General features: G+C 41.0%; 1 protein-coding gene across 2 annotated transcripts in view; it reads left to right on the top strand.

Annotated features, from left to right (window-relative positions):
- The first annotated feature begins 7,182 nt into the window (after positions 1-7,182).
- Positions 7,183-11,231, top strand: part of LOC143331526 (leucine-rich repeat and fibronectin type-III domain-containing protein 2) — a 136,777-nt gene continuing 132,728 nt past the window's right edge. The window contains exon 1 of one of the 2 annotated variants that reach the window (XM_076748468.1): positions 7,183-8,268. The gene's annotated coding sequence lies outside the window, so the exon portion shown is untranslated. The remainder of the gene's footprint in view (positions 8,269-11,231) is intronic. The other variant, XM_076748466.1, reaches the window with a different exon arrangement.

Here is an 11,231-nt window from a genome sequence, read left to right as displayed (position 1 = left end):
TGACTGTCATCTGGTCAGTTAATTCATCATTTTATGTCAATGACACTGCCCGCACTGCTTCAGTAATTGCTCGTATGGATGAAAGAGCATGTGCTAGAGATTTATTATAGGCATACGATAATAACACTGATGGTGTCAGTTCACCCTTTCAGATAGAAAGCTGACTGGATGATTTCCTTGAATCAGAAATGTCCAAGAAAATGTGTGTCGCCATGTCTGGTGCTGGAAAAGCCTGTCTCGAACTTGGATTGAGTTTTTGCTAAAAAGGCCATTGTTTGCCTCATTTCCTGGGTCAGCATCATTTTTCTGAGTTTGGTATTTTCAGTAATGTTGCATTGGTGCGCATCCCTGTAAATTAACAGCGCATGGCTTCAGTAACTGGGAGGAGTTGGGGCCAGTTGATCATTAGCTGCTTATGCCAACGTCACTTGTTTTGTTTTGACTGCTCCTGTAGCGGCTGTCAGTGCACATGCTGCGTCCATGTTCTTACAGTATGCCCTGAATCGGACCCATGCTGATTCATCTCATGACTATGTAGTTATAGATTATGGCTCAAGCAGTCACCTCCCTCATTAAGTTGCTGTGTGATGTAGTTTCCCCCTCAAGCTCAATAAGCCTAATAATATATTTCATAGACGTATAATTAGTTTTCTTTTTGTGAGAAGATACTCTTAATTACATAAAGCGCTGCAGGAAAGCTTGGATTAGAACATTTATTTGCACTTAAATCCTTTCAAATTAAAAGGATCTAAAATCAACTTTTTGTAGCCTGTTTGATGCTCAATTAAGATTAAGCCATTAAACAAAGGAAATGTCTTTGTTCTCTACGGAGACATACGAAGGTCAGTGTCTACAAAGCTAGTATAGCCTACAAACACATTAATTAGAAGTTTTCATCTTTGACTGCGAGCCTACATCAATACACATAAATATCAGAGACCGCACATCATGTTCCTATCATTCATGGCCATGTGATCATGATATGTTTGCAATGAACCACATCAATCACTTCCAGCTGATTTCTCACACTTAATGAATGGTCATCTGATTGATTGAGTGGATAATAACATTAGCTACGGCGACCATACAAGTAGTAATGCCTTGTTTTTCCTTTTTCAATTCTATAACCATATTGTTAAGTGGTTTATTCAGTTACATCTGTCCCACAGGGACTTGCATGTCAGCAGGTCACAGACACTGATACCCTGACAGCCAATCGACTCGGCGCTGAAGACGAGAGATCAATAGAAATGGGATGGCAAGCTGAACTCTATCCACTTCACCTTTGATGGATTGAGCAGAGTAGCAGAGGATCATGGCCATGCATCTTCACAGTAACTTTGTCAGTATGCCGTGAAAACATGGAAGAGAACCTGTCAAGTGGTGAAACTGGGAAATCCTTCCCGATTTTCTCCTGACAAGCTGTGGGAATAGAGATGCAAATCATGACGTGCACAGCACAACAACAAAAACAGGAGGATTAAAGACTGTTTTCCCTTTCCACAAGTGATTCTACATGATCTTCATCATTTTTTTTTTCATTTTATTCATATTCATATGTATTTTCCTTGTGGAGTTCTGATTTAAAACACACATGGCCATAATAAAACGCAAATTGCAAACCAATGGAATATGAAGGACAATGACTAAAAGATCATTACTTACTGCAAAAAGAGGTCTGCGAAAGTGACTTTTAAAAAGATAATTAAAAGGTTACAATGCATAGTCCTATCCGGTGCAGAATCCAAAAGTTAAAGGGTGGGAAAGGTCAGCGTCTTTAAATCCCCTCGCTGCATGTACCTGCACTGAATGGTTAAGTAAAACGAATTGAAGACAGGAAATAGGACGGAAGAAGCACTTTTTAAAGTTACTTCAATCTTTCCCATATTCTAAATGGCATTTCTGAAAGAGACATTTCTTTTTTCTTTCTAAAGACAAACATATATCGGCAGAAACACAGAGTTATGTGTGGCGCCCGTTTGTGTGACACAATCGAGACTCCAGAACAGCCACTAAATGGATTGTTTGGTAAAATGTTTCTAAGGTCAAGGATGAATTTCCAATCTCAAATTTTAAGCCAGCATGGAATGGCCTTAGATAAAGAAAACGATTGCGGAAGAAGATCGAGTTTCATGAGCGAAGGCTCCAAAACTGATAGCGAAAGTGGTCAATGGACCCTGTGGTGAGGGATTGTTTTGTCAGCTACTGTTTCCAAGGTCAAGACTTTCAATCTCAAAATAAGACTCTGTTGATCTTGAAAAACACCTCATAAATATGTCAATCCTTTCCAAACACACATGAGTGCAGTAGTTTTTATTTTACTTTTTTTGTCAAAATCTCAAAGAAAAACAAACAGTGCACCTGTTTGGGACAATTTTCATATGCAGATTTATACACATTTGATGTTATAATGCAGTGTTTCCCAACCTGAGGTTAAGAGCCCTCTAACAGGTCACAAGGGACGGTAAGAAAATGGAAATATACCAGCCTTATCTTTTAACTTTTAAGGTTGTGATGCAGTATGGTAGTTTCTTCAGGAGTAGAAAGGTTAGAGTCGCCTTCACTGTAAGCTGCCTTGACAATAATGCAACTTGAAGCGTACACAAAGACCAAGTTTTAAGGTCAGAGTGCTGTAAAGAGTGTATCTCAGTCTCTCTGAACTCCTTCCGTCTCTGTTGTTGGACTCCTCCACCCTGCCTGCATTTGTATCCGTCTCATCCTGCTGAAAATCATAATCACTGCTGTCTCAGCTGCCCACTTACTGCCAATGCATTTCTCTATCTTATTACCCTTTCTTTTAAGTTTCTTGTCTTTGCTGTCATGGCTTTGTCATGTTTGCTGTTGAGCACGTTTGAAGCCTTTGATTGTGTTTTGTTTACTGTCGAGCTTTATAGTAACCTGTTTTTGTGTCCTTCAACATTTTCCTCCACAACACATTTCCGTTCATTTTGATCCATTATCTGTCTGTGCACATTGTAGTTTGGCAGTTTTATAATGAAATGTGCTTTAACTAAATGAAACAGCCCTTCCATTTACACGGGGATACTTACAGCCTACTTACAGCACTTTTACTGTAATTTGACTGTAGCTAAAAGCCTTGTTTGGAGTCATTACTATAATAATGATGTCTCTGCAGCTCAAGGGCCATGAAGAAGAGTCACAAGCTATGTGTCGAAATGAAACATGAGATGGTGTGGTTTTCAGTCTTTTCACCAGCCTCATGAAGCATTGTGAGATGACCACACACTTCAGACAGACTTTATACAGCTCAGATCACTTAATTGATTTCTAAAATTTCAAATATCTTTCTTTGAGAGCAACACTGTGATCACTCATAGAATTGTTCTAATTTAAGGTGTCCTTACCCAATTTACCTTTGGTGACAGAGAGTGGGTTACCGATGAGCTGACAAACATAACAGACAGTTAATTAATGCACTGTCACAAGCCTGGTGCCTGCGACGAGGACATGGACAGTTTGCCAGTAATGTCTTGGAAACAAATAGTCTCATGTATTGTCAGAGCAAATCCCACCACAGTTTAGTGGAAGGTAACACTGTAAATGTGATTAATTATTGATACTGCAGTCCATCAAAATGAAACCCAGTGTGCAAATGTGCTATGATATGATGCACATTAGACATATGTGATGTGTTATTGGAACTGAATTCATTATCTATGTTGCATCAAGTGATGCATAATTTCAGTGCCCCAGTGCATGCTGGTAAGCCATCAGACAGCCTACTCCCAGTGTGCGACAATGTGTTGAGATTCTGACACGCCTGCGGTGGACGGCTCAGACACAGTTCAGTTGAACCGGCGCTCGTTTTGACACAGCAATCAGGTGTAGATCAGCAACCCGGCTGCCTGTTAGACACCTACAAGTTCCGCTTTAGCTGGACCTGTTTTAAACAGCAGCTAAGCTAGTCAGATCCTAAGTGACAGTTCCAGTGTCTCTCCATCAGTAACTGCACTATGCGCAGTTTGAACTGGACAACTACAACAACCTGCAGGCAGCTGTGTTGACTTCAGCTATGCAATCCAGCTGTGATCTATAGGCGGAGCTGCTTTTACCCAACACTTGCATCTTTGCTTGTTTTGTGAAATCTCCAATATTTGAAATAATTCAAATAATAAGGCATTTTAGCCCTCTGAATGTTGCTTTAAGTGGTTCTGAAAAGAGGATCTAAACACATATCAATGGCACAGTGGGCAAGAGAGGCACAGCAGCCATGTCTCCTGCCGTCTGCATCGATAACAAACAGAGGAACAGGAGGGGAGAGTGAGGGAGAGACTTCCACTCCATCTACAGAGTTCAATAGCTGCAAGACAGCTGCCAAGGATCCTTTTCAGTTCAAGAACACTAGAGGACAAGAATCCTTCCCGATGTCCAACCATCAGAGATAAATCAATCGATTCACTCTGACTCCAGTCTGTGGAAGTCAGTTTTCCACTCAACAGAATATGCTCAGGTCAGGATTTAAGGTCAGGAATAGGGTCACTTGGGATTGTCCAGTTAATAAGAACTTGCATACAAGAGCAACAATCTTATCTCTTAAGAATTACATTTATATTCCACCAGTTTGTTTTGCCAATAACACTTCCAGTTAAAATTGTTGTTTGGTTAAATATTAATAAAGCAACATTTGTCTTACTATATTTGGTGTAATAACTTATTTCTCTGCCCAGTTTATGGCAAAAAGATGGTTACAGCTTCAAAACTTAATTACATAATGGGTTTCGACAAAACAGGACAAGGTTCATTTTACAGTTATAGTTTTTACTTGAGAATGCAAATGTATTCATTTATTTCTTGTATGAAAATGTGGAGATATTAAAAGAGACAGAAAGGAAATGGAGCACTTACAGTCATTTCCTGTACAGTATCTGTGTCATGTGGGTTTTGCCACTGCCCCACTCCTGCAGGCAGGTCCTGAGTCTATTCACCCCAATGGGAGACGTGAACATGAGCTCAGATTATGACCGATTCTTTTCCCCATAGCCACAGAGGTAAATACTGGACCCACTTTTTCACAAACCACATATCTTCAGAACATTCTGACAGTAAAATAGTATTTTCCAGACAGACGAATCAGGAGATCTGCCAGATCTGGCGACACAGATATCTGTTCCACAGATGCTCAATATGAAGCATATTAAGACAGCAGATAAAAATTAGCAGCAAACTAAGGTGCAAACATAAAGATCCCCTAAAAACATGTTTCAGGGTGTATGTAAAATACTCTGCTTTGAGTAATAATATGTGTTTGATCTGGTTTTTCCACAAAAAAGTTCACCTATCGATGCACTCATTCCCCCTGTTGTGGAAATTGTTTAGAAGCACTCAATAACACATCAAATAATGCACAAACAGGTTGAAGGTTGTGCATCAAAAGATTGTTATTAGTATCATTGCAGCTATAATAAGGAGACCCCTTGATAAAAAAAAAAACTAAGGTCAGGAGAAGTCAATTACAGGCAGCAGTCTCAGAATGTTTTTCCACAAAAAACATTTTTTATAGTCTTCTTCGAAAAACAAAGAATCTCGGCTTTGCTAACTTTCAAAAGTTACCCAACATTTGACAAATTGACAAGGAGCCTTAATTATGCATGCACTGACCAAAACTTTATTGGTTTATTAATAACTCCACCTCAAAATCTGACCAGCTCCTTAACATATGAACACACACACACACACACACACACACACAGGACAAATAGGCCCCCATCCTGTGTTCATCCTTCACAGAACATCTGTTTTTCGTCTGGCCTCACTCAGTGGAGCCTCTTTTCCAGGTCGTTGTAACACAGAACATAGACGAGGAGAATATATGATAACTAATGATTCTACTTCCACGCCGTCATTTAAAATAACAGAATCTGTGAATATGTAATTATTTTTCATTTCCGAAGTTGAAGTGTTGGATCCGAGATGTCTCCTGCTTCACTGTAAATTCAATTTTTGATGTCACAAATCATGCTCGTCCTTTTAAACTGCATTTCAGTGAGCACAGACAAATATTCTACTTTCAGCAGATGAATATGAAAACAGCCTTCTGGCAGCAAATTGGGCACATACATCATTCTGCACAGTGAAGCCCAAACATTCAAGTGTAGGACAAAAAAAATAAATAAATAAAAGAGTGGTGAGTGACTGTATTGTACTCTATCTAGTGTTGTGTTGTTTTCACATCCATGCCCACCTAAGAGGCAGGAAGTATATACCATTTCATACCACTGGCGCAGCTTGTAAAGCGTCATCTTTTGTTATACAGCATCTTTGATATTGACTCTCAAAACCAGAATTAGTCTTAAAATAAGTGTTTAAGCTTGTAAATTCCTAAGAAAATACTAAGGACAAGTCCTCAGTGTCTTCATCAACAGCTGTAGCCTTGATTCAGACGCATATGAAGTAGTCTTTGCATACTCAGTGGTTAACAAACCTAGGGGTCATGGGGTCACAACCAATAATGACGAGGGGTCGCGTGTGGACATTAGCTTGTTTAAAGGGGTCAGAAGCCAAAAAGCTAAGTAAACAGCAGTGATGAAAGAAGAATATCAGTTATTGAAATAAAAGTAGTGCTAAAAATTCTGAAAATACTTCATTGCAAATAAAATTCTGCATTAAATATTTCTTTAAAGTAAAAGTACTAAAGTGTTAACAACCAAATATACTCAAAGTTCTCAGAATGCAGAATGATTAATGTCATTTATTAATGTCATTGTCATTATATTATATTATGTTATGTTATGTTATGTTCTATTATATTATATTATATTATATTATATTATATTATATTATATTATATTATATTAACTATAAACTGTTGGTCAGGTCAATCTAGATTTTGTAAACAAATCACTTTTGTATGTAAAAAATCTGAAGAGACAACTAACCATAGTTCTTGATTGTAATGCGCTAAAAACTAGAATATTTCCCTCTGAAATAATGCAGAAGTGTCAAGTGGCATGATATGGAAATACTCAAAATACCTCAAAACTGTGCTCAAGTACAGTACTTGAGTAAATGGACTTAGTGCACCACTGGGAAACACATATCTAGCAGCCTTTTCTTCAGTAACTTCATGACCTACATAGTCCAGAACTCGCTTCCTACGAGACCAACTGTTCAGACTCATTCGCTCCTCAGCCACTGACCCAGGACGCACAGGAGTCGCGTCTCTTTGGCCTCCCGTGTCAGCGCACCAACACGGAAGTGAGCACTCCTGATGTTTGAAGGTCAAACAGAACGCGTCCAGCAGTTCGGGGGATTGAACCAGCAAGCTTCTATATTTCTGCAACGACAAACAACGCACGCAATTACCGAATTTATCTGGGCCTGACAGATACTATAAGACCCAGGGCGCCCACTGTCCTGATAGGCTACTTTGCTGGTGCGGACGCTAAACACCGCTAAGCACACACTAATCCGCGGTCGGTCCTTAATCTCCTGCAGACAACACGGTTACTCGCTGCGGATCGTGCCAAAGTGGCTCTTGGCGCGTAACCGTCGCTACAGTGTCGCTCCGGCGTCTGTTTGTGTGAAGGCACTGTAGTTGTAGCTGACCTGCTCGCCTCTGCACCCTCTCCTCTCCTCCCGACGGGCTCTGGGATACTTCACGGTGTTTGTGCCATCCAGGGTGATCCGCCGCTCCTTTGCAGTCTTTCTAGCGCAGAGGTTTGGCACCGACGGACGCACCTTTCCATCTTCTGGCTCTCGGACCAACACATAAATACTGAAAACAAACCAAAACTTTCTTTTGGATGATACTGTGTTCACCTTTTTTTTTTAAAACTTTCGGTTTGGATTGGCGATTTGGAGCAAAAGAGAAGCGATTACAACTACACATTGTGTTTCCAACGACAAGTAACTACAGAGCACCGCGGGGAGAAAATAGAAAAACGCCTTTGCCATGTAGCAACACTCTAAAAACCCGCCTGGAAATACATAGACGAGCCCACACAGCCAGCGAGCTGGTTATTTTTACTTGAAGGGGAAACTACAAATATGCTGTGAAGCTCTTCGTCGCAGTTTGGCTTCCGGCAAAATCGCAGGTTTCCAGAGCATCCGCTGGTGGAAAGATTCGTCAAGGAGAGAAGAGTGAGAGAAGAAGCGATATGCGTTTCGGTAGGCAGCTGGTGTTGCAGTTCGTCTCCTGGAATTAGCGGATGAATGGGAAGGGAGCGGCTGTAGCCTCGAACCAGGGAAGCAGAATATACTGTAAAGAGCCTGCGGTGGCACACAATGGATACTTGTCCGTCTCTGAAGGTAAGAAATAACCGCAGTTGTCTGATCCGAGAGTTCTGAGTGCCGTGCACTTCTCACAGATTAGATTCGCAGTTAGTAGTTTATTATGTTGCTTTTTCATCTGTGTGCGGTGAGTCTTTCAGCTACAGTTCATCCTTTACGGGGTTGCCTGCACATTCTAATGCACCAAATAATGAATTTAAATGCTAAATGTTGTTTGTGAGGTTACCACAAGCTTTGGGTTTTATGTTGTCTCTAATGAAAGCCAGAGAGTGTGATGGGCTGATGGGCGGCTCACACTCCTGGACAATTCCAGGTAGCGTATCCACCGAAAGTAACCCGATCAGTGCAGCTTCGTGCGGCTGTTGTTTTCACTGTGTGTTGTCACATATGTGGGGAAGGTTGCAGCGTTGCACAGAGAGCTGAGAGGTTGGAAAGCTGCGGCCGACGCATACTAATCCTGGGTGTGTATGAACGTGCGCGTTTTGTGGGTCTGCCAACGTGTGTGTTGTCCTGTGCGTGCGTGCGTGTGTGTGTGTGTGTGTGTGTGTGTGTGTGTGTGTGTGAGAGAGAGAGAGAGAGAGGAGGGGAGAGGAGGGAAAGATTAACCTACGCTTTCCAAAATGTTCCCTTCTGATTACAGTAAGATAAGACGTTTATTAAACTCTCTCTAACTTGCACGAATGGACTGCTGTGCGCGTGTGTGCGCGCGCGTGCACGTCTGAGCAGATTATATGTCTCCTTTGTGCTGATTAGTTGACTTAACTAGCAGTCGCTTCACGTCTTGGGGGAAAAAAAAATGTGTCGTGCGTGCGCGTGCGGGTACGCGCACGCGTGTCTCGTTCAGGCATCGATGGCCGTCATGAGGCAGCATGGACAGCAGTGTAACGCCACCACCCACTGTAATCGCCACCCTCTTGTGGATTACAAGTGGTAGCATGGCACGGCACGCAATAAGAAAGTAGAGTGCGGCGGGAGAAAGTGGCGCTCAGTGCCGGCCAGTGAAGGCTGCTCAGCACCACGGACAGCGCACAGAAGTAGGAATCTGCGGTAGGAGGGAGCGCTTCGACTCCCACAACAGGGCATTTATTGACATATGAATGGCTGATTCTGTCCTAAAAACAATACAGAGTGTGGAGGTTTTTCCTGAGCTAAGCCCTGTAGTTTACTGAAGAGATTCAGCGGTGTTTTATTCATGAAAACAGAATTATTCCGACGCAAAATGACTCACTGCCAACTGCGCTCTGTATAGTATCCAAGACTGACTTTTTATTGCCATAGTCATTATTTATTTTAGTCTTTCTCGCTGTCAAAGTGTACAGTTTGGATCTGTGTGTGACCAAAAATAGCTAATCTGACAGAACAACACAGAGCATTAATCCTGTCCCCTTTATTAATTCCAGTATCAGTTCAGTGCAGAACCTGAACAAGAATGAACACATAGTCAGCACCATCCATTTTACTTTGTCCTTATACAGTTTCTTTATAACCCTGTAAACGTAGCTATTTACCTGCAGTGATTGTTGTGGTCACTTAAGGAGCAGCAGAAACAAACCGTGAACACAAGGTTGACATGTGATCAGCTTTTAAGTTGATAAGACAAACTTCTTAACAAACAGATGCTTATTTACACATCCAACATGGAGCAACAGCACCAATGGGAGTTGTGTTTCTGTCCATCTGGTGAATGGAAACAATATTCGCTCTCTGTTTGCTCTGTTTTGGTCTCTACCAACTCCTGAGGGAAATACTTAAATGCTGTACTGTCTTCACAAACTATTTGTTAACTGTGTCTGTGTGCCGTTTGTTGCTGAGCAGGTCATACACAGTGGGTTTTTTGTGCTTTTACATTGAAAAATGATGCCTGCTGTGGCCAAAAACGACACTATGAGAGCAGTGAAGGTGAACAAAAGCAGCGAGGTTGTGGTTGGACAGTTAAACAATGAGCTGAAACTCACTGTAAAGCAGAATCAGCTGATATTTCTCTGTGGGTTCTTCATTATAATGTTACTGTAAAAATATCGACTGTAGCCACTTTAAACATTAATGGCCATGCAACGATAAATTATTATAATAATAAAAAATCTATCTTTTTATTTAGTTTTCAGCTGATCTGCTTCACAGGGACTGTGTGGGTGAGGTTTGATTGGATTCCACTGATCAAACAATCCGCCAACTGTCATCAGATTCTGCTTCAAATGTTGTTAAATCCTAATTGGTGCAGAGGAGTATGTGACATCATATTTTTCTAATCAAGTTCCGCCCACCACTGTGACCCAATCACTCGTGGTAAGATCTTGATGAAGGAAATTGGTTTCCACGGCCTTAAGTTGAATCAAAGTTGAACAAGATGTAGATCAAATTAAAGTCTTGGCTTGAAAAGTGCTGCTCAGTCTGTGAAAACAGTTGTAAAATATTTTCTTAAAGTTTCATAAAGTTGGAGAAAATAACCCCAATTATGTCACCAGGTTTGTGATGATGTCATCAGGGTTATAAGTCTGAGACTGCAGATTTGTAGCAGGAAGCTGCATTACAGAAGGATTTTTAAAGACACGGGCATTCACCATCTCATTAAAGATGCTTCAGAGTTGCATTATGGGAAATGAAGGATCTAGTGAGACTGTAAATCAGGATATGTCAGCCTCTGTTTTGTCAAGCCTTTAATCTGTAGTGTCTCTTTAAGATGGTATTTCCAGTTCCACAGTTCTCAATACAATGGAAAACACGTCTGCTTTAATGGAGCTCGTGCACACTGATTATGAAATGAATGTTCTTTTGTGACAATCGACATCATAATCACACAAACAAACACTGCAAAACTTCAGGCAATGATCTTGTTTTGGATCCATACAGAACTTACAAAGTTTTAAATTCAGTGAAAGCTTTCAGTTTTAGTACCTGTTGGCTGCGAAGCAGCCCAATCTGATCCTTTTATTGAATTCACCTATTGTTTCCATTTTGCTTTGTGGCTTGCTGAATGTGGC

Source organism: Chaetodon auriga, chromosome 14 (assembly GCF_051107435.1).
Source record: "Chaetodon auriga isolate fChaAug3 chromosome 14, fChaAug3.hap1, whole genome shotgun sequence".
In the NCBI taxonomy this organism is placed as follows: Eukaryota; Metazoa; Chordata; class Actinopteri; order Chaetodontiformes; family Chaetodontidae; genus Chaetodon; species Chaetodon auriga.
The sequence above is the reverse complement of the archived record's forward strand: the minus strand, read 5'-3'. Positions and strand labels throughout refer to the sequence as shown.